We start from the raw sequence: 26,572 nt of genomic DNA on the forward strand, positions 1-26,572 counted from the left end.
GCAACCATTCGCGGACACTGCCATCAAATTTGCGCAATTCTATCCTCGGCAATTTGAGAGATTTCTTCTTTTCGTTATGTTCACTTGGCGCACTGATTATTACCGGTGCGTCATATAACGTCGACGAAAACTCATCCATTTCTATCCTCGCGCCGAGGAATTTATTTTTATAATCGTCCGCTTCTTTACATTCATGTTCGATCATCTCATCAGTTGCCTCCGGCAACTCGAACATCATATCTCTCACTTGAGTGTCTGTTTCTTCTAAATCCTTCATCTTTAGTTCGAGCATCTGAAACGCAACTCTCGTGGCCTTGCTGTCGGAGGTTGCCCCGAGAGTATCTTTGAAAGCGTTCAGCGCCTTCGTGAAGCCGGTGCGCTGTATAGCCCTCTTCCTCTTCATTTTATCCATTACACTGATGCAATCCAGTCCTGTCACGGTCGCCAAATGTTCAATGAGAACCAATAAATGACTGGATTGCGTAAATAAATTCTGGAAGGAATTTATAGAGGAATTGAACACAAACTCTGTATTTTACACGTATATAGTATTGCCTAGTTCGGCCAACGACAGACGTCTTACGACTAACTGGCCACGACCGGCTAAGACTGACCGACCGACCTCGACGACGACCGACTTCGACCGACTTCGACGAAGACCGACTTCGACCGACTTCGACCGACACACACAACACACACTCACACACACTCAGGCTCAACCGCCGGATTCGTTCTCGCGGAAAAAAACGTAAACAACGCGTCTTCGCCGAACTCGGCCCATGGCTTGCTTACAGTTTTTTCTCGTATGTTTCACATTTCACGAAGACGCGCAATTTCACAGTTACGGTTAAAACCAGTAATGGTGTATACAAACGAAATGTGAAGCAGCTCGCCCCCCTTCCGATTGCTTGCGATAACAGTTAAATAATTTTGAACTCGTTCATGGACAATTGCGTTACGATTACTCATTTTTTCTTTTTATTCTTTACGTTACCACTCGTTCGTATATAATTACGTAATTCTTTATTATATGTCGTTATATCAGCGGTAGGATTTTGTGTTTACTCGAATTATATTAGTACCCAGTTAGCCAAATGCCCACTCGACCAAATCGAGTGGAATGTGTGCTGCACACATTGCGAGCATAAGACTTATGTATTTTGTACCAAACCCTGCTCGAAGCAGAATTTGATCCTCGTGTGGTATGATTTTGGCACTGAAATTTGTCGCCAAATACCTAGTCGAATGCGGATACAGATGGATGTCACAATCCATGCGAAGTCTCCACGTAAAATTCCATGCGGAATCATGCGGTATTTCGAGCTAAACTGTGCCTTCGGTATAGAGGGCAGGTCCGTCGCACTAAGAACAGACGTAACCTTGTTCTAACAGTAAATATCGGTAAAAATTGAAGTAAGTCTTCCTGTGTAGGGTGGGAAAAGGTATTTTATTTAAGTTCCAATGCGTAATAAAGATAAAGTGATGCGTAAACACCACAATGTGTCGTGAAAGACAAAGTGCCGTGTTGTGGAAGGCGAAGAGCGAAGAGTGTGCGAGACAGAGAGAGCACGAGGAGTGTGCGAGAGAGAGAGAGAGAAAAGAGCGCGAAGAGTGTGCGTGCGAGAGGAAGTGGATTCGAAGAAGATTGGAAGAAGGATTTGTAAAGGGATGACGGAATATTTTTAATATCTATTAATGTTTTATTTACATTGTATTTATTTTTAAACTCTTACAATTAGGATAATACAATATAATTGTAAATTAGCACTAAAAAGTGCTGTTTGGAGCACTGAAAAGTGCTGTTTGGTGCTTTTTTTTTATTTTTTATTTTTATTATTTTAAGTGGAGGGAGGTTGAATGCTTTACGCACAACTTCTCGGGGCCATTCCAACCCCGAGAAAGTGTGGGACTCCTCAAGCGATCGCCCCCCCCCCCTTTCAGAGGGGCGATGTGATGGCGAGGGTTTACCCACTAAAACTCCTCCCTCCACTTGCGCCCCCGGTTACTGCTGTTGTCCCTGCTCCCAGGGATTGGGTGGTCTCGTACTGCTGGAGGGCTTTTTGTGCCGGACCCTTTCTTTCCTTGCTTTCAGCACCACTCGAATCGAATCCTGAAATTTGAGGCCAGTGGGCCTTGCAAAAGGTCTGCTTTCGCAAGCTGCATCTGCAACATTAATTTACAAAGATTATTATACGGCCATATTAATGTTAATGTATTAAAGTATTTATGTAATGTATTAAGTAATAAATAATTCTTACCGAAAAGGGCCCGCACAATCTTTGTGAGATACAATGGTTGGCGACTCCTTGCGAAACCACGTATAAAATTGTAAGAGGCTGTCTGTGAGAGCCTCTCTAAAAGAGGCACTGAGTGCCTCTTTTAAATTAGATCCACCCAAGTAGGCAAAGTAGTCAACCTAAAAAATAATATATCGTTAATATATACACTCACGCGTGCGCGCGCACATAGCAGTGGAATAAATGCATACACTTACCACATTATTGTACTGCTCGTCTGACCCTCGTTTGAAGAAGTAGACAATCCGGCTTTCACCCATAATGCCTGGGTCTGTCCTTCCTGCTTAATATTCTACAAAGAAAAAGTAAATTTTGTTAATTCTTATTAAGTATTGCCATCATACTGTCACTACTGTAATTTCAATTTGTTAAATTACATATATATATATTTGTTAAATTACATATATATACATATATATATATTCCCCCCAGGGTTACAATCCTATTACATGTCATCTCCTTCCACTCGCAACATCGCATACCCCTAGTTACACCGATAGAGAGAGAGAGAGAGAGAGCTACTTGTCGCTTTTCAATATTATACGCATAATAACCTAAAAAAAAAACGGACCTAAAACTATAAAATAATAACAATATATCAAAATAAAATAAAATATAACAAATCAACTATAACGCTCGCCATACCGCTCGCCATAAATACAATATAATAAAATAAAATAAAATACATTTAATCTATTACATTCTGTAAAATAAATAAAAAATAACTGCCGTTAATTTGTCATCAGCAAGGAAAAAAGACAAACAAATAAAACATAGCATACCACTCTTTTCTCTCACGCACCCACACGCACACACACTCCTCCTCCTACACCTCCCCTTCCCTATCCCGCGGACCCGCTCTTCCGGTCGCTCCCCATTCATCCCAATCCTCCATTTGCACCTTCCCTCCATTCCTCCACCCTCCTCATCCACTTCTCCCCTCCCCCCTCATCATCCAACACTTCCCCCATCTTCTCCTGCCAACCTCCTTCCTCATCCAGCCTCATACATTCCTCCCATACATGCTCCCACGTCTCACTTATCCATCCACACACTCTACATTTTCTCTCCTCCTCATCCATCCAATATTTTCCCTCTTTCATACCATTTCCTAACCTAAACTCTCCATCAACATTATCACATCCCACTCCTCCAACCCTTTCCAGAAGTATTCGTCCTTGTTCCTCAATCCCGCCACATTCCAGAATGTCACCTTAACCTCCCTTTCCCTCTTCTTCCCTTCCTTTCCCCCTTCTTTCCCTCCCACCCACCCCTTTACCTCCCCTGCCCGTTTCCCTGCTCATCTAACCAACTTTCTTCTATTTCGTCCCATTGCTTCAACTTTCCATTCACCCACATTTTCATGTACCCCACCTGTACACTCCTCCCTTCCCTCCTCTCCTTCTCCGCTTCCCTTTCAATTTTCCACCTTGCTCTTCTCTCTTCCTCCGTCAGGTCGTCATCTAACCTTTCCTTTTTCCCTCTTAACTTACCCCTTTCCCTCATCACCTTCCTTTTCTGTTCCCTGTCCACCATCTTCACCAGTACCATCCCTCTCCCCTCCTTTCCCACCCCTCCCATCTTTCTTATCTCCTTAATTCCCTCGTCCTTCAGACCCATCACCTCCCACACCCTCTTCACCTCAGTTTCCATGCCCTCACCCTCCGCTCGAATCCCCCTTATTACCACGTTGTTTCTCCTCTCCTCCCTCTCCTTTGTATCCTGTTTTACCTCCATCCTCCTTATCCTCCTTCTATTCTCCTCTACTTTCCCCTTCCCCATCCTATCTTCTATCCCTTCTCCCCTTTTCCCTCCCTTCCCTCTCTACCTTCTCCACCTTTCCCTCTAGTCCTTCCATTCTTTTCTCTAGCCTTTCCCTCTTTTCCACGTCTTCCCTCCTTTCCTCTTCCCACTTCTCTCTCTCCCTTCTTCCCCCCGCTCTCTCTTTCTCCAGCTCCTCTTTCATCTCCCTCAACTCCTCTTTTATTTCCCTCATCTCCGTCATACTCTCCTTCATTTCCCTCATTCCCTCTTTTATTTCCTTCATCTCCGCCATCTCCTCCTTCATTTCCCTCATCCCTTCTTTTATTTCCCTCAACCCCGCCATCATCTCTCTAATCAAGTTCTCCCAACCCTTGCCTAACCCTTCCGTCTCTTTCCGAACCTCCTTCGGCGACCTCTTCGTCTTCGCACTCTTTTTAAATATTCCCCTTTCCCCTTCTCCCTCGTCGTCCCCCTCATCCCCTTGCTCCCTCCCCCTTTTCTTCCATAGGTTGTCAAAACTGCTCCCACTACTTCCTCCCCCTCTCCCTATCTTTTCCGTGACCGTCGGCTTTCCCCCCTCACCCCTCTCCCCTTTCCCACCTTCCATTTCCCCTTCCCCTCTGTTACTCATTTCTTCCTCTTACTCTCACTACCTATACTACCTTCAAATTTCCCGCTTTCCTCCTGACCCTATCGCCACCAATCAGCGCCACCTACCACTCCTTCTCTCTACTCCCGCGTTCGCCTCACGAAGGATGCCGCCAACCTAACCTCCAATCACTCACTCACTTCCACCTTTCTTACACCTTCCAGCTCCCTTTTTCACTCTTCCCCTTTTTTGCCCAGCTACCCCTATTCCTCTCGCTCTCTTCTCCCACACTCTCTCACCTCTCACACCTCTCACTCTTCACTTTCTCTCAACAAACACTTCTCCACTCTCTACACACGCCAATCTCTCTCGCAACCGGAAACGGAAGTCAATTTGTTAAATTACATACTTATCTATTTTTTGGTCCATGTGGTCCATCCTTTTTATTAACTCATTATAATGCCATATAGTGAGCGCTCCGGGGGGATGCATGGTATAGGATGGTGTAGGTGGTGGTATAGGATGTGATATTGTTGTACATAAGTGGTATTGTTGTACATAGGATGAGAAGGATGCGGATAAATCTATCGGGGAGGTTGATGGTGGTATAGGTGTTACGGGTGCCTGTGAGGGATTGGAAAGCAATCCCCCCGTTGTTCCCCGTTGTTCTGGCGAATCTGACTCCAGAAGTCGTAGTAGCTCCTCATCGGAGCCACCGGGCGATCTAATGATGCGGCGTTTCCGTCGCCGTGGTTCCTCATCCGACGAGGTGGTCTGATACCTCGCCAGTTTATGGATCGTCCTCCCTGGTCGACGGTCTCGAATCTGAAAAACATATCAAAAATAATATAATGATATACCGATAATATATATAATATTTTAGATTAATTATATCATAGAGGAGACTGAAACTTACCGATTCCATTGCCTTTGAAATGCCTTCCATTGAAATGCTGCTTTCGAAATGTTGCATTCACGAATGCACGATAGCGAATAACCGTAGCGATTTTCATTTTTCTGCATGCGGTCGTTTTAAAACAAATGACATTCATATCCCGCGCCAACTGTGCGCATGCCCTTAAGGGCCCGGACTGCCAAAAGTAGAGTGACTACGTTACCGACAAAATACAGTTTTACGGGGATCAAGTTCTCGTCCTTAAAAAGGAATATTTTGTCGCTGGTAAAGGGCTCATTCGAAAGAGGAAGGTTCAATCTAATGCGGGCTGGTCACGAGCTGACGAGATTATGGAGATATTTAGAAATATGAGCGTTAGAAGTACGCCAAAAATTGACGATGCACGTGCCGTGGAATTCAGGCATTTTTATGCCATTGGATGAGTTTTCTGGATGATGTAGAGACCAGCCCGCATTAGAAAATATCTCCAGCTACAAATTGAGCTATAATTTGTCTTGATTCTGTTGCGAAATAAAGGCGAAAACTTGTTTCCCGTTTCGGCATGGCTTTCTAGCGTCAGAATTCATGATATCGATAATATAGAGCAAGAAATGTGACAAGTTTAGTTGAGCTGGAGCTCATCAGGTGGCGCCTAAGTAGAACGACTGTCGAAGTGGGATTGGAGGAAACTGCAAGCGTAGATTGTGGTTATGTTCGACGCCTATTCGCTCATCGGCAACGTGCGTCTGTATATGTGTGTATATGTATATAATTTTCCTATACATGCAAATACTCCGCTAGTTTGATGTTTCGGACTCATGCAAGCAATGTGCAGTTGTCCATATACGCATATAGCATAGTCGTAGCTGTAGCTTCATGTATCATATGAAATTGCGATCACATTTGTATACCGATGAGCTTACATACAGTACCACATTATACAAAAGATAAAAAGAAATTGTTAACCCTTTGCACTCGAGTGGTGACTCTGAACCACCACTAGAAATTGTTGTGGCATTATTTCAAAGAAATTACAACAAATATTACAATGTATTTGTTACATTACAAAATTTGAATTGAACAGATTACTAAACATTTAAATATGTAACGGTGCATGCCTCGTGGCGGGAAGCGCTGCGAGGCGTGCGAGCCCTCCCCGGGATTGGCTCAGCGGCCAGGGTTCTTTGGGGAGGGGGAACAAGGTGATTAAATGAGAAACGCTCGGTTAATAACAAAAGAAATGATAATGGTTTATTCTAATTAATCTCGGTGGCCGGATTCCCCGTTGGTCCGGCGACGGAGTCTCGGCGGGAGCCTGTCTCTCGTCCGGCCTGGTTACAAAGAAACAAAGAAACAAAATAAACCGTGAGTGTGGACACCCGGTAACGGCGCGGACCTAACTTAAAGACTGTCGAATAACGCGTGCTTAATCCTAACCGATGGAATACCTAAGTGTAACGTACTTATCTACTAAAACGCGGCTTAATCCTACTTTATACGCGGAGCGTCGGTATCTCCGGTACTGGTACTGGTCTCGGTGTTCCGGAGTATCGCGGTGGGCGCCGTCCGTCGGTGGACGACGGCAGAAAACCGGAGTCGGGTTCGGTACGGTGCACGGTACGGTGGTGCGAGGAGCGCGGGGCGAGCCGGGCTCGCTTGGCGTCGGCACGGCGATCGGGCGCTCTCGGCGCGGTCCCGAACCCCCACGATTCTCGTCGCGCGGTCGCCTCGGCGAGATGGTCGTAACGGCCGCGGCCCAGCAAGAGATCGTGAATGGGTGACGTTTCCTGCGTCGGCTGGGCTCGCAGGGCGCGGAGAGGAGGTGCGGGATTCGCGGAACGCTCCGTATGTCGTCCCCGCGACACTGCGGCTGCAGTACGTAGACGCAGACGTAAACCTAGGGTCTACGACTCGAAACCAGCGAGGTCGCTCGTCCCCGGTAGTATACCGTGAGGCGAGCTCCACACGCTGCTGCGGTCGGTTGGAGACTAAACTCCTGGAGCGCGGCGCGGAATCTCGGACAGGAGCGCGGGATGCGGGAACGGGTCCGAGGAGTGGGGATGACGGTCCGGAGTGTCGAAACTACGGTGCTCTGAAAAGAGCAGGCCGTCGATCGACTGCCTCCCAGAACCTATTCGCGGTCTCGGTTTCGGCGTATGGGACGTAAACCCACGTACGCCTCGGCCGGTCCCAGCGCTTCGGCGTGTTCGTCCGATAGTAGACCGAGGCTAGCACGATTCCGCGCGGCTGCGAGAGGATCTGGGGTCGGGTGTTCGCCCGAGAGCTGCTCCAGACCAACTCCGCTCTCGGGTGGTTTCGTCGCGATCTTTATAGCCCGAGCGCGGACCTCGTGTGCTCGTTCGCGAGCCTTCGGCGCACGTCGATTGGTCCGCGCCCGGGCCGGTTTCGCGGATTGGCGTGCGGCTGGACCTAGTCGGTGATTGGTACGGGCTTGGTCGAAAACTCGCTCGCAACGAGACGTATGTGTCTCGTTGCAAATATTATATGTGGAAATCGGATCAGTTTCGTATGAATAAAATGAAAATATTCGACCTTGGCCCAGAACTCACACAAAACATCCTTGCTTCGGTCGATTGTACGAGAACTTGTGTGCAGAAAGCTTGTACTTGATACAATTTGTAATCGTCAATTAAATGTGTTGCTAATTATATCATGTTCGGTGTGATTTTTATCAGAAAAGAAAAGAGCTTATACCGATGAAAATGAGTCCAAACACGACATCATTTGAACTATCTTCAATGAGATTGTAATTTTTATCGTAACATTACGTATCAATGAAAATTGTTCGATTACACTCGAATTTGAACTCATTTTCATCAGGAAAATCCCATCAATTCACTCGTCACAATTTCATGAAGGTATATTGAAAAATCTAAAAGTTTAAACATTCATTCGTGCGCGATTCTTTATCTGCTTACATTGTATGCCGTTTGTCAGTCGCTGGGTCTTTGAAGTTCGGAGCTCGTCGGACCTCGTCACCGTTTATTCGAGCTGGCAAAAGTTATTCGAAGATTTATTCGAAGCCTTCGAATAAAAGATACAGATCAAAGATGGAAAAATTATTCGAAGTTCGAATAAATCCGCTTCGAATAAAAAAAATTATCTTTATTCGTCGGATAAATTCTCGTCGAATAAAATTATTTGTTCGATTCTCGACGAGTAAAGATTTTTTTATCTTTTATTGGTTATTCGAAATTTTTATTTCGATGAATATTTTACCCAACTCTGCTTTCAAGTGCAAGAGCTCGATCGCGGTCGCTTGTCGTAGTATGTCTATCTTGTTCAGTCTCGGGATGGCTCTTCGCTATCCTTCTCGAACCTTTAGAGCTTATCCAGATGCGGCGATTTACGTACGTTTCAAACAAAACAAACAAAAAACCTGACCGCGACATACGCTAAAGAGATAAAAATAAAAAATATTATTAATTTTGGTATGTGTGGTAGTTTGGGTGTTAAATAAAGGATTCACCCATTACAACAATAACCATTTATTAATGAAATAACAAAAACTCAACGACGTAACAAGGAACAAAGAAAACGAAGTAACTATGAAACAAGAACTACGGATAAACGACTACGAACAACTGACGGCGAATGACGACTACTCACAACGACTGACTGACTTGAACTCTCTGACTTGAACTGACTGACTTGACTGACTGACCTCGTCATCCGTCAGAATCCGCGCTTATATTTATTCCCCGCGCCTCCAGGAATTTCCTTCGAACAAGGAAACTTCTGGAGTGGGGATGTCGCTTCCTGTACGTGCCCCTTGGAGAAAGTTCGTGTCCTTGCACCGAACATCCGTGTCCTGGCGAAAGTCAAGGGTTGGCTGCCAAATGTGCACGCCAAGGAAAAAACCCCGAACCTGGTCGCCAAATGTGCACCCCAGGTAGGAACAGACTTCCGGCGACTAAGTGTGCGCTCGGGAAGAGCTTGGGCTTGGCGACCAAGTGCGTCCAAGGTCCCAGCCCGCAGACGACGCTCCTACCTGGGTCCGATCAACCCTTCTCCAAGGGGTCCGCCACATTAATAAAACAAAAAATCTTACTGCGAAAAGAATTATTGATAATTTATACTTTCTATTTATATTTTATTTTTTATTTTATTTACTATCAATATTTTATTTGATAAATTAGTTTTTTGTTTCTTCTCTTTTTAATTCTTTTCGCAGTCGGCTTTTTTGTTTTTTTATAATATTTCTTATTTTTATCTTTTTAATATATTTTAATATTTTTAATATTTTAATCATGCCGTGATTGTTTACACCTTTCATTTCCACGTCGAAAAATAATACTCTTCGTATTAAAATTCAAATCTATTATATTGATGTGTTAATATGTGTTTATATATTTGTTAACAATATATAAAAAACGTAATTTTTAAAACTATACTTTTCTTCTGTAAATTTTACATACACATATATTCGTGTTATATTCGTATAGAAAGTTTAAAAAATTAAGATTTTTAAACAAGTCAATATTCAATGATCGTTTAATACAATTATTTACAATTGAAAATTCCATATTTTAAATTAAGAAAGAACAAGTCGCCAAATTTCGACAGATCCGAAAGGAAGAAAAGAACGCTCGAACCAGCTCAAACGCTTTCCATGCGATCATCGACGGTGTTTGTATGAATATGATACGGCAACATTGCCCTTTTAAAAGCTGACAACGCAGTAAAATCTAGCTTCCTCGTCACACACCTCTTGTGTTGCAACGTCAATCGAGTTCTCTTTCTGATTCATAATAGAATACGACGATAGCTCCATCTCGTATTCATCAGTCAGCTACACATTTGTAGGTAATACCATTTCTGTAAAGGAAACTGTACGGCAGATACCGACCACCGAATCTTGAAAAGTCACGTGACTGACCCGGGCCCTTAAGGATATAACACAATAATACGCGTAAATATTAATGCACACATTTATAATTTAATTAATTTAATTCTTAATTTTTAATTTTAATTCATTAATTTCTTTTAACGATATAATATGTATAACTTTTAATTTATGATGCGCGTATGTTAGGTGTTGCGCGTTACGCGATCATGCGCAGTGCAGTTTGCGACACCAGACCGGGAAGAACACCGCTCACGGGTTTACTATTTAAGATATTTACAATTCTGACTTGAGGCCAAATTTGAATTGTATTGGAATTATCTAAACTACATCCGTCCACATGAAAATCCAATTGCAACTCTCCAGGAATTATTGGAGAACATTGAGATAACTGTTTAACTATTTTCAACTCTACATCAAAATGAACATACTCTCCTGGTTCTACCACAGAGGTGACCACACTGGTACGTGGTGTACCAATGAGCGTTCTTATATCTTTCGGCAAACTAGAAAAACACGAATGGGTACGTAGAAGAGATAAGATGTTGTTCCCCTGAGTGTGCGTTAAATTATTGTCCACAAAACAAGATGCTAAACGATCACGAAATGATACTTCTGAAAGAGTACCAGCAGATTCCCAAACCACATGATCGCATGAAAAGGTAGAAGAGGAATCATGCGTGAATGAAGATGTGGTGGGAATATTAAGAAGACTTTCATTACTATTATTACTGACAGGCACGGATAAAGAAGACGTGCTGAGAATGTTCTGCAGACTATCAACATTAGGGGGACTTTGTAATTCATTGTCACGTGAATACTTCCTCAAATTTAAGGTTATTTCGCGCCGAATATTTCGTTTCTGCGTATTTATTATACGGTTTTCGCGAAACCGACTTCTTCAAAACTCTACGATCCATGGGGGTAAAAGAAAACTGAATAAAGAATATACAAAATACATAATAATTTGTTACGTGTATTGGTAACAATACCACGTGGCAATACTTATCTGGCGTCTTCTCTGCTTCTATCCTTCTGTTCGCGATCGCGCGAACGTTCGCGGTGGGGTCTTCGTCTCGCGCTCCTCTTGCCCCGCCGTGACGTCGGCCCCCGAACGCGGTCTCGCGGAAAGCCGCTGCGCCAGCTCGCGTTACCCCCGTCTTTCCCCTCGGGATCCATCGATCGCGACCCAATTATCGATCGTGGATCATCGCGTGATCCACAAAGGACCAATACGCGACTTCCAGGAAGGCAGATTCGGTCGTTCTTCGAATTCTGCTTCCTTCTTCGCTGTGCAACCGTCGTGCGACTCGGTCCTTTTTCTCTGCGCTCTTTCTAATCGTTGGATTTAAACTCGTTATTCAACGCGTTATTCTGTATATATCTTGTATATTTCAAAGTACAGTGTTCGTACATTTTCACATTCATTTCACGTTCATACAGTTCAAAATACAGTCCACTTTCATCCAAAATACACGTGTTCGCCAAAGACTCTCTTTCACTCAACTTCGACGCACAGCGCTGTGCGATCGTTCGGTGGGCGACCTTTTCCGATACACCTTCCTTCCTTCGAATCCACTGCTCATCCAGTCTTCACCGCTTCAGAGTTAATTCACGAACTTAATAATTAGTAATTAACTATCAAAGGAATCACTAATCAAACAAGACGAAATCAGTGCGCGTATCGAAACACCGACACCTTCGTCGTGAGAGCTGTTATTCCCAGTCTGGTGTCGCAAACTGCACTGCGCATGATCGCGTAACGCGCAACACCTAACATACGCGCATCATAAATTAAAAATTATACATATTATGGCTTTAAAAGAAATTAATGATTTAAAAATATTCCGTCATCCCTTTCCATATCCTTCTTTCAATCTTCTTCGAATCCACTTCCTCTCGCACGCACACTCTTCGCGCTCTTTTCTCTCTCTCTCGCACACTCGTGCTCTCTCTGTCTCGCACGCACACTCTTCGCGCTCTTTTCTTTCTCTCTCGCACGCACACTCTTCGCGCTCGTTCTCTCTCTCTCTTTCTCGCACGTAAGCTCTTCGAATTACACAACACGACGCTTTGTCTTTCACGACACATTGTGGTGTTTACGCATCACTTTATCTTTATTACGCATTGAAAATTAAATAAAATACCTTTTCCCACCCTACACAGGAAGATTTACTTCAATTTTTCCCGATATTTACTGTTAGAACAAGGTTACGTCCGTTCTTAGTGCGACGGACCTGCCCTCTATAACGAAGCTAAAGTTTGGCTCCCATGCCGCATGATGCCGCATGGAATTTTACCTGTAGGCTTCGCATGGATGTGACAAACATCTGCCTCCGTATTTTATTAGGAATTTCACGACACACTTTGGTGTCACAATCAAACCAAATGAGGACCAAATTCTGCTTCGAGCAGGGTTTGGTACGAAATACATAAGTCTTTTGCTCGCAATGTGTGCGGCACACATTCCACTCGATTTGGTCGAGTAGGCATTTGGCTAACTGGGTATATACAGGGTGAGTCACCAAACGTTAGCACCTCAAATATCTTTGTTGTTTCAAAAGATACGTAAAATATGGTAAAGACAAAGTTGAATGGTACAATGGGGCTGACACGATGCAAAAAAAATTTTGTTTTTATGTAATTTTTTTGGAGATATCAAGGTCACCATGACTTTTTTAAATGGAACCACCCTTTTTTAAACACCTACAATGATAGTCCCTTTCATTAGGAATTCAGTGACTATAATTAGTCCAAGGTCATTTAAGGTCAAGGACAGAAAAAACGTATAAAACTAAAATATGGAAGCAGAATACCTGTATTTTATAAATGTTCGAAATGATGGCCGTCTGCGTCGATACATTGTTGTAAACGAGCTCTGAAGGAATGTTGAACTCTGATAAGTGTATCCGACGTGATATTTGTACATGCTGTGATGATACGCTGACGCATATCTTCAACTGTTGTTGGAGCATCCGTCTACACGGTCTCTTTTAGCAGACCCCATAAAAAGAAATCCAGTGGATTTAAATCAGGCGAACGTGTTGGCCATGAAACTGTTCCGCCTCGTCCAATCCATCGGTTTGGATATCGAGAATCCAACGTTTCTCTTGCTACTCGTGCATAATGAGCAGGACAACCGTCATGTTGGTACCACATATCGTAGCGATTTTGTAAAGGGACATCTTCTAACAAAATTGGCAGATCTTCTTGCAAAAATTGAGCGTATTTCTGTCCCGTCATCATTCCGTTAACGAAATATGGTCCAATTACTTTGTCGTTCAAAATACCACACCACACGTTTACGCTCCATTGTCTTTGATGATCAATTTCTCGCAGCCAGTGCGGAATATCCGCAGACCAATAATGGGCGTTCCGTAGATTAATTGAGCCATGATTAGTAAATGTTGCTTCGTCCGTAAACAAGACATTAGAAAAAATGAATGATTTTGAAGCAATCCCCATTGACAAAAGTTAATTCTATTTTGAAAATCATTCCCGTGCAATTCTTGATGGAGCGATATGTGGAACGGATGAAATTTATGTCGGGCCAGAATTCGTATTACGCTACTTTGACTTATGCCTGCTTCCCGGGCAATTTTTCTCGTACTCACGTGAGGATTGACAGCTATAGCTGCTAAAATATTAATTTCATTGTCTTCATTAGTCGTGGGATTCTTCCGTTTGTACTGTCTTGCATGTACACTTCCAGTACTTCGAAACAACCTGTACGTATTAGTGAAAGTATGTCTAGAAGGAGTGTTTCGCTCGGGGTACCTTTCTTCATAAAGTAGTCGGGCCTGCACTGCATTTTTTCTACATTCACAGTAAATCGTGATCATATCACACTTTTCAGTCATCGAATATAACATAGCGGAATCGCGTTTGGAAACATACTGATAGTAAATAAGAATGCTGAATAACATTGAAGGACCTTAGTATGTTTGCTTTAACTACGACCATAGTATGTTTACTATTTCCTACAAGTCTCAACCGTGATAAACGTATTCTGCTTCCATTTTTTAGTTTTATACGTTTTTTCTGTCCTTGACCTTGAATGACCTTGGACTAATTATAGTCACTGAATTCCTAATGAAACGGACTATCATTGTAGGTGTTCAAAAAAGGGTGGTTCCATTTTAAAAAGTCAAGGTGACCTTGATATCTCCAAAAAAATGACATAAAAACAAAATTTTTTTGCATCGTGTCAGCCCCATTGTACCATTCAACTTTGTCCTTACCATATTTTACGTATCTTTAGAAACAACAAAGATATTTGAGGTGCTAACGTTTGGTAACTCACCCTGTATATCCATTCTTTTCAAAAACTATTTAACGAAGTTTAACGTTAATTTTCAACATTATAAACAATTTTGCGACGACACCATTTTACCACTGTACACTAACAAGGAGAGTCAGCGACCTTCGGGTCACCGATTGTGTTGAAACTTCGCACACTCATAGATCTCGTTCTCCTGTTCGCGAATATATACCAATATAGGGGCAGATGCTGAATAGTTTTCGAGATATTGACGATTAAAGTTTCATTATTGCCTATGTAATGCCGTATTTTCTCTAGGCTACAAGAGTCGTTGTGGCGCAAAGTAGTAGCGGCAAAGTTTTCAGCCGGACGATCAGTGTTCAAATCCTGCCGACTAAACTGATTTTTTAAAAATTTTATTACGTATTATCATTGTATATTTATATTATTAATTTCAATCGATTAAATTTCACGCATAAAATTGAATTATAAATAACATGTATTTATTTAGTAACAGCAGGATTATTTACTAATCTCATTGTGACGGGTATCCGTCGGGGTGGAGGAAGTGCCGACTCAGCCGGCTGCCAGGGGTCGGTAGTGCCTCGAGGAGGAATGAATAGTAGTCGGTTTCTGGTATAATACTCGTGTCTTTATTGTCGGTGCTCTGGTTATGTACAACGGTCGCCCCTAGGTGGCGTGATCGCGGCGGTATCGCGGCGGATGGGTAGCGCGGCGGTGGTTCGGTATCGCGGCGGCGGTTCGGTCTCGCGGCAGCGGTTCGGACTCGCGGCGGTCCTGCGGCGGTATCGCCTCGGTGTTGGGGAGTCGGTCAGGATAGCAGGAAGGTCCCGTAGGCTTACGCCCCTCGTGGGAGGGATTCCGGCCCGTTTGCACGGTGCCGGCTCGGACTAGTTTCCCGGAGGCTTGCGCCCCTCGGGGGAGGGATTCCGGCCCGTTTGCACGGTGCCGGCTCGGACGAGTTTCCCGTAGGCTTGCGCCCCTCGGGGGAGGGATTCCGGCCCGTTTGCACGGTGCCGGCTCGGACTGGTTTTCCGTAGGCTTGCGCCCCTCGGGGGAGGGATTCCTGCCCGTTTGCACGGTGCAGGCTCGGATGCGGGAACGGTGGTGTCTGGCGGGAACGGTGGTTTCGGTAGGAACGGGGTGCGGTTTGGTCGGAGGTACAGTTGAGGCCTTATGTGGCGGTAGCGGTGCTCTGCGGAGATCGGCTCTCTACGTCGCATCGGACGCCTTGCCTCGACTGCCGGCGGTATCGCGCCCTTTGGCTGTTCTCGTGGCCTATTTATTCCTTCCACCGCCCACTTCCACTCGCGAGCAGCCGTTGTGGGGCGGCGGCACGGTGGCGCGTAGGGCGCGTGTTGTGCGCCTGCGCCAAGCGCATGGAACGAGGTGCCGCGTTTGCCGTGCGACTCTTTTTTCTTCTTGGAGAGAACCTGGCAGCGCTCAGACGTGTCTTACCTTTGTAAAAGTTCTTTCTGCGGTGTACCGTTCCAACCGTGCCGGCTCCATATATCGTTATCGCGACTAGTCTGTTGTGTCGCGAGCTCTTATTCGGAGCGTGTTAATAAACCTCGTTATTTCGGTCGTTATCCGACGTGTGTATTACTCGTGAGGAGTGGGCCTCACGTGCTTAACCTATATCCTCCTTGCCGCGAACACGTGGCGTGTCCACATTGAACGCAGTCCGTCTGGACATATATTTCGTGCGTTCTCGCCAGAGAACGCGTGGCCTCCGGCCACTGGTGACCCCAATCTCTCGTGTGTTACGAGATCTATGTTCCTAGTCCCCACGTGCGTGGAGGACCGTCGGAACTTGGCAGTGCGTACACCCGTACGCCTCCACCATCCTAAAATCCCCACACCGTATCGTCGCGGTGGCCACCTCGCGGCCGCGACGGGAGGCTGCGCTCGGCCGTGGTCTCGCGGCGCGCTCGCTGGGAGTGGGGCGGTGGTAGGCGCGGTGTTAGGCGGCGAAGTCGCGGGCCTTAGATATACCCGTTACATCATATAATATTATTTATATATTAAATATATATATTAAATTTTCAGAAGTCTTTATAAATATCCTGTGTTAATTTTCCGGATTTCGAACAACTTACTATTACGTTTGTGTGATGTGACATAAGTTCATCTACCTTTTTTTGAACAAGTGCGGTCTTTTCTCCCTTATATGTTATAATCCTTTCGAACGTTGATTGATAGTGACATCCAATGTTAGAATACGCATGGTTCGCCGCTGGACTATCCAACGATAGGGAATTTTTGAAAATGTAATCCAGGTGTGCTTTCCAATGAAACTATTAAAAAACAAATGTTCATGTGATCAAAGTGTATTGATACGATGTGCAAGGTGTTTCGCTTCATTATGTTTTGTTTGCTTCTGTAAGAGCGCGCGATTTGGTCGACCGTTAGGCTTGGCGGAACCCGTTGAGCCTTATGTGGTCATGGGAAGTCGCCACATGAAGAAAATCTGACGATCGCGATTCTCGGGAGAGAGAGCGTAGATATAGAGCGCGGCCACGGGCCGCGAGGGAGTTCGCCTAGACGATCAGCGACGACACTACACTCTGAACCACGAGAGAACCGTACCGTTTCGCGCAGGTTGACTCGTCGCGGAAGGCGCTACGAACCTCCCAACTCCCACTCCACCATCCACTCCCCACTGTGACTTTCATATACGCGGTGTGCCTTAATGAAACTGATTAGCATGGAAGTATAGGGTATAGGAAATCGTGACCGTTTGCATATATAATGAAATATAAATTTAATCTAAATAAATATTTGAAATTTTATTCGTTTGTAATAAATAATCTGTACATTATGTACACATATTATTACTTACATTCACATATATTTACAAAAAAACACGCAACTATTTACATACTATTTAAAAAAAACAACTATTTACAACAAGATACTTATATATTACTTGCATCGATGTCCGAGTCATCGGACGAGTTCGACCACTCGGGGCTTTCCTCTAACACCGAATCAGTTATATGATCCAGTTCTTGGAGCCTCCTTTCCTCCTCCAGCGTGTGGGAGATGAAATTCTTCCAATTTTGGGGGGACACATTTTCTATCGCTGCATCTACAAATTGGCGGACATCTGTCAACTTGTAAGACGTATTGCGCGCCCTTACAAGTTCCTTCATTTGTGCCCATGCCAGTTCTATGGGGTTCAATTCGCAGTGGTAAGGAGGAAGCCGTAGGACGGTACGTCCATTCTCTCTTGCGAACTCGTCAACCACATAACTGTTACACGGTTCTTTATGCCGTTGAACAAGTTGCATTAAGTGAATCTTGACGCTCCGTGGATCCACCGTTTCCCCCTTACTCTCCAGCCACGCGACGATATCGCCCCTTTTCCAGCTCAATGAAGGATATTTCTCCTTCTTGACGCTGTGATAAGGGGCGTTATCCATCACAATGACTGCCCCATGTGGCAGCATGGGCTCAATCTTTTGGAACCATTTAAAAAATGTGTCCCCATTCATCTCCTCGTGGTAATTGCCCGTTTTTTTTCGCCTCGAAGCAAAGGAGGCCCCTGGTACAAACCCGTCTGCTGACCCGATGTGAGTAATAATAAGCCTCTTCCCTTTTCCCGAGGGAGCAGGTATGCCCGTCGACAATCCCCTTTCTTCCGCGTTCCTCGGGCAGGTAACGCTCGTGTCCACCCACAGCCTGACCTTGCAGTCCCCGGCGTTAATCCATGTCTCGTCCAAGTAAAATATCGGCCGCCCTTCTGAACGCAAATCTTGCAGTCGCATGATGTACCTACAAAGTAGTAAAAATTTTTAATTTTTAAAATTTTTTTAAATTATTTTTAAATTTTTGTAAGAAACGTTGTAGATTGTTACTTACCGTTGTCGCCAGAAGATAATATGCGGTTGTTCAATGAAGGCGGTGTTGCGCTTCCTGACGATAAATTTAAACTCCATCATATGTAACAGTCGATTCAGCGACGTTTTGCTGAACGACTGCAAATTCTCGTCATTATTTATTGCGGCCAATATTTTTTTTTAATTCGGAATTTCTCTGTTAGCCAAAATTCGTGAATTTTTCGGCGTATTGCCAATATATCGGCTTCATTCATCTTCTCCAAAATATTTAACCGCCGCTTCTTCTTGTTTGGCGATGTAACTCTTCCTGTTGATTTGTATTCTGCCAGAGTTTTAGATACGGTCTCCCGACCAATCCCCGTTTTCTCCGCAAGTTTCAGCACTAGCGGCTTATATTTAAGACCCGGGTTTTCTTCTTTCATTGCTTTGAAAAGATTTATAATAATCATCTTTTGAGCGGATCGGACAAACTAGAAACAGAGAAAAGTTTACGTGAGTATATTACAAAAACTATAATTTTTGAAAAAAGAAACAAGCTTACAGTAGCAAAATGCATGATAAATAATTATGTATAATGTAAGCTTACCTTTCCTCTCGGATTTTTCTTCACTGGAGATTTATGCGATGGTCCAGGAACTTGATCCATTGCAAAAACACTATGTACTATCAAAAACTCTGCTTCAAAAAAAAATGCTGCACAACACTGTATCAACACCCAGTATGGCTATGAATGAGGCCGCGTGCAGCACTGTAGCGCGTGGCGTCACTGCTCGCATGCGCTGTGCATTGAGAAGGAACCAATCAGGGCGAAGATGCGCAGCGACGGACGAAAATCGGTTCTCTCGTGGTTCAGAGTGTATGTGCAAGCGAGAGTAAATAAAGTTTTCATCTACTACAATTTTCAGAAGTGGGATCTGATTCCGCGGGGTTATGTATTCTATTACGTTCGAATAGTCTTTTATGTGTGTTACGTGATTTATGTTACTTGTGATTTTACGGGACAGTAAGCGGGATCGGACTGTACGAGTAGAAATTTATGCACTTTTCCGATTTTTGTTACGTTACGTTGCGATAAACGGTTCGAACATGAACACGAAAGTGACGGTTTGGGGCTTGAAAGAAAAGTTACGCGACATGAACTTGGCGACGACGGGCACCAAGGCTGAGCTAGTTAACAGATTAATCGAAGCGGGTGTGCATCCAGAAACGTGCCTAAACACCTCCGCCGAACCAGAACAAGAAGAGGAAATTGCGCGGGCACACCACTCAGCCGCGGACGATGCTGCTTCGCGATCGGCATCAACGACTTCAAAAACCGAGCTTTTACGACGGGAACGAGATCTGGCCGAGCGAGAGGTACAGCTATTGCGCAGGGAGCTGGAATTGCTACGCGTCACCTCGCAAGGCGCCAGTCGATCGGCGATACAACCTACGTTCGCGAGCTGGAAGGGACATTAACCGTTTGACTGCTACGCGGCGCAAAAGCCCTGCGTTCATTTGTCTCGAAAACCGCGACGCAGCGCTTTTGCGCTGCGAGTTTCAGTGTGTCTTTGTTGCTCCGTGGGAGTGAACGTAGTCTGACCTCACGCGTACTTTGTAACACGAGTGCATTCTAAAATAACTTTTTACCGTTTTTATATATTATTTTTTAAAAATAATTATGTCACGGGCTATTATTTGGGACGTTGATTCGATTGCTAGTGATTCTGAGGATGGTGAAAGAACAGACACAAGTAGTGATGATAGCATTATTATCTTTTTATAAATTTTAATTTTCAAAGAAAAAAACAATTTAATGTTTATTTTTTCTTATTCACAATCGTATTCACATAGTCTTCTCTGGCCTCTCGGGTCTTCTCCACAGCTCCTTAGGTAAACTATCCGTATCTCTCCTTTACAACACAATGGAAATAGGAAACGTTCCTGGCACTTAGTGAAACAGCATCGCACATCCTTATATGTATTTTATCATACGTAAATTATATATATAAAATACTTCTTAAATAATTTATCATGTTATACTCAAATGTAATTTCTTAATGAAAATATATTGGAAACATCTTTGTTCTGCAAATTTTACCACCGGTTAAAGTGTAAAAATATTTTTTAAAATATGGTCGTATTCTACGATTCTTCCTGTTTGAAATTCCGTTTTTTAATTCGCGGACCATCAAAAATTGCAAATATTGGGTATTTGAAACTGTTATAAAAATAATATTAGATTGGAGGGAAAGTTCTGCTGTATTTTAAAGAAAACATTTGAATCAATTTATAAAAACACATGTTTAATATTATTCAATGATATAATTTTCATTATTTGTAAGGACTTGTTGCCATCTTTCAGGTAACCTGTCCATTCTTGTTATAGAAATATGTGTTTTTGATTTACAAGCAAAATGACCTGCTTAGGTATGGTACGCACGCCGATGATGCAGGTAGAAGGTGTTGCACCGTTCGGTTAGCGCAAGCCCATCAATTTTATGACGGGCAAAGTCAGATGTTGGTCAACTCTAAAAATTAGGCTAGCGTAAAAATTAGTTTCTACGACGAGTTTTAATTACTTTATGACCACCGTCCGACGAAAACACGAAGGAAAACGCACGGTGAACACATGCCGGAAGGAACTTCCTCATACTAACTCATAATATTGCACCTTCTACTTGGAAAACATAGCAATAGATACTATTTTTACCAAGAAATTCCCGTGTGATTAATTCCATGATATTCGACGTAAGCTGCGGGTTATAGCAGTGGGCTAAAATATTAAACTGTTACTGCCCACTATTACGCGATTGTAGGGGGTGGAAAGACGCCATTTCGTATGGGTTCGAAGTGGTGACACTGTATTGATACGAATGCGCGGCCGATTGGTTCAGAGTGGAAGAGGCGGGCCTCGTTTCACACACATTTTCGGCTGTATTCGAAATATTGGCTACAGTGGTCACACGCACTATGTAGTGTGTGACGTTCGACGTCAAAACATTGGGCCTACAGGCGCGGCTGAGGTGGGGATAGGTTTGTTAGCATAGTAATAAATTGTTATTTTGTTTATTATAACGATTAAATTCCTTAACAACATATTCTCCGCCTATTACCACGAGGAACTCTGAAATGTTCTAGTTAACAGCTTCTTAAATAATGACGAATTGTTTCAGCGCACAGATTGTCAGATGATATTCTTTCTTTTTCGTTAGCGTAGTAATAAATTGTTATTTTGTTTGTTATTGTTGGAGAGTGTGTATAATACATTTGTATTTGGCGGTCTGAAGGTGGCGGACTCTGGTGAGTGAGGAAAGTATTGTGTGTGAAACCGAACTTGTACAAGATGAGTGTTTTGGTATATGGCAGATTGTTACAAGGCGTGAATGCGAGACCAAAGATTATTTAGAATAAAAATATTGAAGGTTGTTTATTAATAAGTGAATACTTGATAGTTATTTTTCCCACATGGTAGCAGTCCGTGGTTTATATGTTCAGTAATCCGGAAAGAGGTAAAGAGAAAAGAACTGAAAAAAGAAAATTCAAGCACGTGGAAAGAGAACAAAGGAAAAATGATGAAGAACGAAGATATTAAAATACCCATATTTGATGGATCTGAATATTGCAATTGGAAGAGACGAATGCAGAAGTTCTTGGAATTTAAGAAATGCAAATGTGCTGTATCGCGAGAAAGAACACAACTGGATGGGCAAGAGGAATGGCAAGAAATGGACGTAAAGGCAGTTAACTATATCTATAGTGCAATAACAAATAGACAACTGGAATATATCAGTGAGTTGGATACAGCTTATGAAATTATTAAAAAGTTTGATAAGATGTACCTAAAAGAATCGACAGCACTGCAAATTATATGTAGAAGTACCCTGGAGAATATAAAGCTTCAGAATTATAAGGATGTTACGACCTTTTTCGATGCGTTTGAAAAAGCAGTGAACGATCTGAAGGCGTCTGGTGCAAAAGTGTCAGAACAAGAGAAATTAAATTATATGATCAAAGCCCTACCGAGATCATATAGTTATATAGGAGATTTGGTTGATGTACTACCTGAAATTGAAAGAACGGTGGAGTATTTAAAAGGAAAAATAAAGATGAAGACAATGGAAGGAAATATTGAAGGGGAAACGAGTGAAGAAGTACCTTCAAAAACACATGCATTTGCTGTTATAGGGTCAGCGTCAACAGAAAGAAAATATCCTATAAAATGTTATAACTGTGGTAGAATTGGACATGTAAAAAGTCAATGTCGACTAGGAAACATGAATAGCGAATATCAAAGAGGTGGACAGTATCCTCGTGGTAGAGGTAGATTTCAAACTAGTAGAGGACGTCAGTATGGAAATAGAGCTAATTATCATCAAGGGATACGATGGAATAGAAATGGGCCCGATAGGGAAACCAAAGAAGGAAATTATTTCAGTGCAATGATATCAGAATCAAAAATGGACAGTAATACGCAACTAAAGGAAGGTGAAATAGTGTGGTTATTGGACAGCGGGTGTACTAACCACATTGTTAATAGTGACAAGATATTTCACAAGAGCGTAACATTAAAGAAACCAGTATGTGTCAAAGTAGGAGATGGTCGCAAGTTGTTAGCGACAAAAGTTGGTGATATTAGAGAATTATTGCAAAACATTCAAGGGAAATCAGAAGTGATGTTGAAAAATGTTTTTTATGTTGAAGACATGGAAGTGAATTTAATTAGTTACACCAAGATAACAGACAATAATAAAATTGTGTCAGTAGGAAATTGTACGCGAATATACAACAAGTACAATGAAGTGATTGCTATAGCTAATAAGGTAGGCAATTTACTAAAAATGAGAAGTTATATTAATACTGAGGAGAGTGGAATATGTGCGAATGTAACTACTAACGATGTGGAACGCAAAATCAGTTTAAAAGAAAAATGGCATCGCATTCTGGGACACATTAATTTTCATTATTTGGACATCCTGTGCAAAGAAGAATTATTGGATGGTATACCCAAGGAAATAGAAAGAGAGTATTACAAATGTGCTCTCTGTATTGAAAACAAGATGCACAATGTGCCTTTCAAGAACAACAGGGCTCGAGCAAAGGAAGTTTTAGAGATCATCCATACAGATGTCAATGGTCCCCACAGAACAGTTGGCAGTAGAGGTGAGAAATATTTTATGTCTGTTATCGATGACTATAGCAGATTGTCTAAAGTATACTGTATTAGGTCTAAAGAAGAAGTTTATGATTGTCTCTGTGAATATATAAATGAAGTAGAAAATATAACAGGGAAGAAAGTTAAGAAAATTAGATGTGACAATGGAAAAGAATATCTAAACTCTAGAATTTATCAGTTCACAAGAAGCAAGGGAATTCAGATAAATGCATGTCCACCATATGTGCATGAATTAAATGGAGTAGCAGAAAGGTTCAATCGAACAATAATGGATATGGCCAGGTGTCTATTGGCAGAAGCAAAGGTTAACAGAAGTTTTTGGCCGGAATGTATAAAAACAGCAGCATATCTGAAGAACAGGTCGTTAGCAAATACTGAAGAGAGAAAAACGCCATATGAATTGTTTTTCAGGAAGAGACCCGATGTAAAAAATCTGAGGATATATGGAAGTAAAGTATATGTGCGAATACCAGAGGAAAAAAGAATATCCAAATGGGATAAAAAGGCAGAAAGAGGTGTTTTATTGGGTTACACAGATGTGGGATATAGAGTCCTAATAAATAATCGAGTGGTGGTAGCTCGACACGTTGACATCATAGAGGAGGACGTAAAATATATCTGTTTTAATGAGAATGAGGATGAGGAGGAAGAAAGTGATACCAATAGATTAGAAGACACTGAAATCAAAGAAGATGAAAACCCTGAAATAAAGGAAGATGATCAAGTAGAAAGTGAGAGGGAAGAACCTGAAGTGAGAAGATCCACAAGAACACGCAAACTGCCAGCTAGATACAACGAAGAGTATATTTATGCAAATTATTGTAATGCAAATGTACCGAGTACATTTGAGGAGGCGATGTCATGTAACGAAGCAGATAACTGGAAAGCAGCAATGAAGAAAGAGATGGAAAGCATAAAAGAAAATGGAACTTGGAAACTAGTGGAGACACCGAATAAGAACATCCTGGATGTTAAATGGATATATACGAAGAAACCGAATAACATTTACAAAGCACGGTTAGTTGTTAGGGGATTTCAACAGAAAGAAGAAGTGAACGATACTTATTCCCCGGTGGTAAAGATGCAGACTCTTTGTTAATTATCCTGTAGGTTATGAAATAAGTTAAAGGTCCGTAGTACGTGAAAAATAAAAAACAGAATATATAGTTTATTCAGAAGTGAATACAGGAGGAGCTTCTCGCTCAAGCGCTTCAGTTCAACTGAACTTGTTCGAAGTCTGTCCTCGGACAGTTGCCGCCTTTAAGGATGGTCATAAACGCAGAAGGGAGAACCCAGGTATAAGGGATAGAGGAGACTTTTTCTTTCGTACGTAGATGCATTCTAAATGTATACTTTAACACTCTCAAGGTGTTACTAGCTTATTGTTGTAAAGAAAATTTAGAAATAGACCAAATGGACGTGGAGACAGCGTTTTTGAACGGAAGAGTGATGTCAGAGGTATATGTCAGACAACCAGCAGGTTTTAGAATGGGTGACGGGAAGGAAGCAATATTCATCTTGATCTATGTAGATGATTTGTTAGTGTGTAGTAGAAACAGACAAATGATAAATAATGTTAAAACAAAACTATCCGAGAGATTCAGGAAGGATCTAGGATGAAGGATCTAGGTGCAATTAGTAATTATATTGGAATAGAAGTTCATCGTGAGACTATCGAAAATAAGAGTATATTAAGTTTGAGTCAGAAAAATTATATAGAATCACTGGCTAGGAAATATAGAATAGAATATTCTAAGCTTTACAATACACCCATGGAAGCTAAATTAAAATTAATACCAGCGAATGTAATAAATTCCGATAGTGCATACCGAAACTTGATAGGAGCATTGTTATACATTAGCTCGGGGACTCGACCAGATATCTCATTTAGTGTTAACTATCTGAGTAGATTTCAGATGAGTTATGATGAAACTCACTACAAATATGCGTTAAGGGTACTAAAATATTTGTATCAAACAAAGAATTTGAAATTAAAATATAGTAATAAACCCAATGCAGAAATAATTGATAGCTTTGTAGATGCAGACTGGGCTGGTGATGTGGTCGATAGAAAATCTACAACCGGGTTTATTATTCGTTTATTTGGAAACGTAATATATTGGAGATCTAAGAAACAGAATATTGTAACTAAATCTTCCACATTTGCAGAGTACGCGGCGTTATCTGAAACAGTAACAGAAATTAACGCAATTAAGGAAATATTGAAAACCTTTAAAATAAGCCTAAAGAAACCGACTCCGATATATGGAGATAATGTAGGTGCTCTACTTATAGCAAAAAAGGGAAATTTTACAAAAAATTCTAAGCACATCGAGGTGCATTACCATTTTGTTAATGATGGGTATATGAAAAAATTAATAGATATTGTGAAAGTAGAAACGGAGAATAATATGGCTGATATCTTAACTAAAGCTCTTGACGTATCAAAGTTTGGTAAATTTAGAAATATGATGAACATTGTAAACTAGTTTATATTTTTCTTTAAATACAAATGTAAGGAGGCGTGTTGGAGAGTGTGTATAATACATTTGTATTTGGCGGTCTGAAGGTGGCGGACTCTGGTGAGTGAGGAAAGTATTGTGTGTGAAACCGAACTTGTACAAGATGAGTTTTTTGGTATATGCAGAGAGGATAGGAGAGTGCTCACGCCTGGGTTTTCGGCGTTCCCGATATAGTGCTGACATCTGCTCAGCCTTAGCATGGCACAGAACCGTGTCGTCTTTCCTAGAACAGAACCGTGTCGTCTTTCCTGGAAGAGAATCGTGTCGTCTTTTAGCATAAAACCGAACGCACATTATTTTTTTAACCAGGATTAGAACGTACAGCTTAATTGTTTTATATGAAATATCTAACTAACATG

The 26,572-nt window shown here is 42.3% G+C and overlaps 1 long non-coding RNA gene across 1 annotated transcript in view; it reads right to left on the reverse strand.

The window, feature by feature from the left end:
* The window catches only part of LOC143356656 (uncharacterized), a 388,872-nt gene that overhangs the window by 94,918 nt on the left and 267,382 nt on the right, over window positions 1–26,572 (reverse strand). The window lies entirely within an intron of this gene.

The sequence above is a fragment of the Halictus rubicundus genome, chromosome 8 (genome assembly GCF_050948215.1).
Source record: "Halictus rubicundus isolate RS-2024b chromosome 8, iyHalRubi1_principal, whole genome shotgun sequence".
NCBI lineage: Eukaryota > Metazoa > Arthropoda > Insecta > Hymenoptera > Halictidae > Halictus > Halictus rubicundus.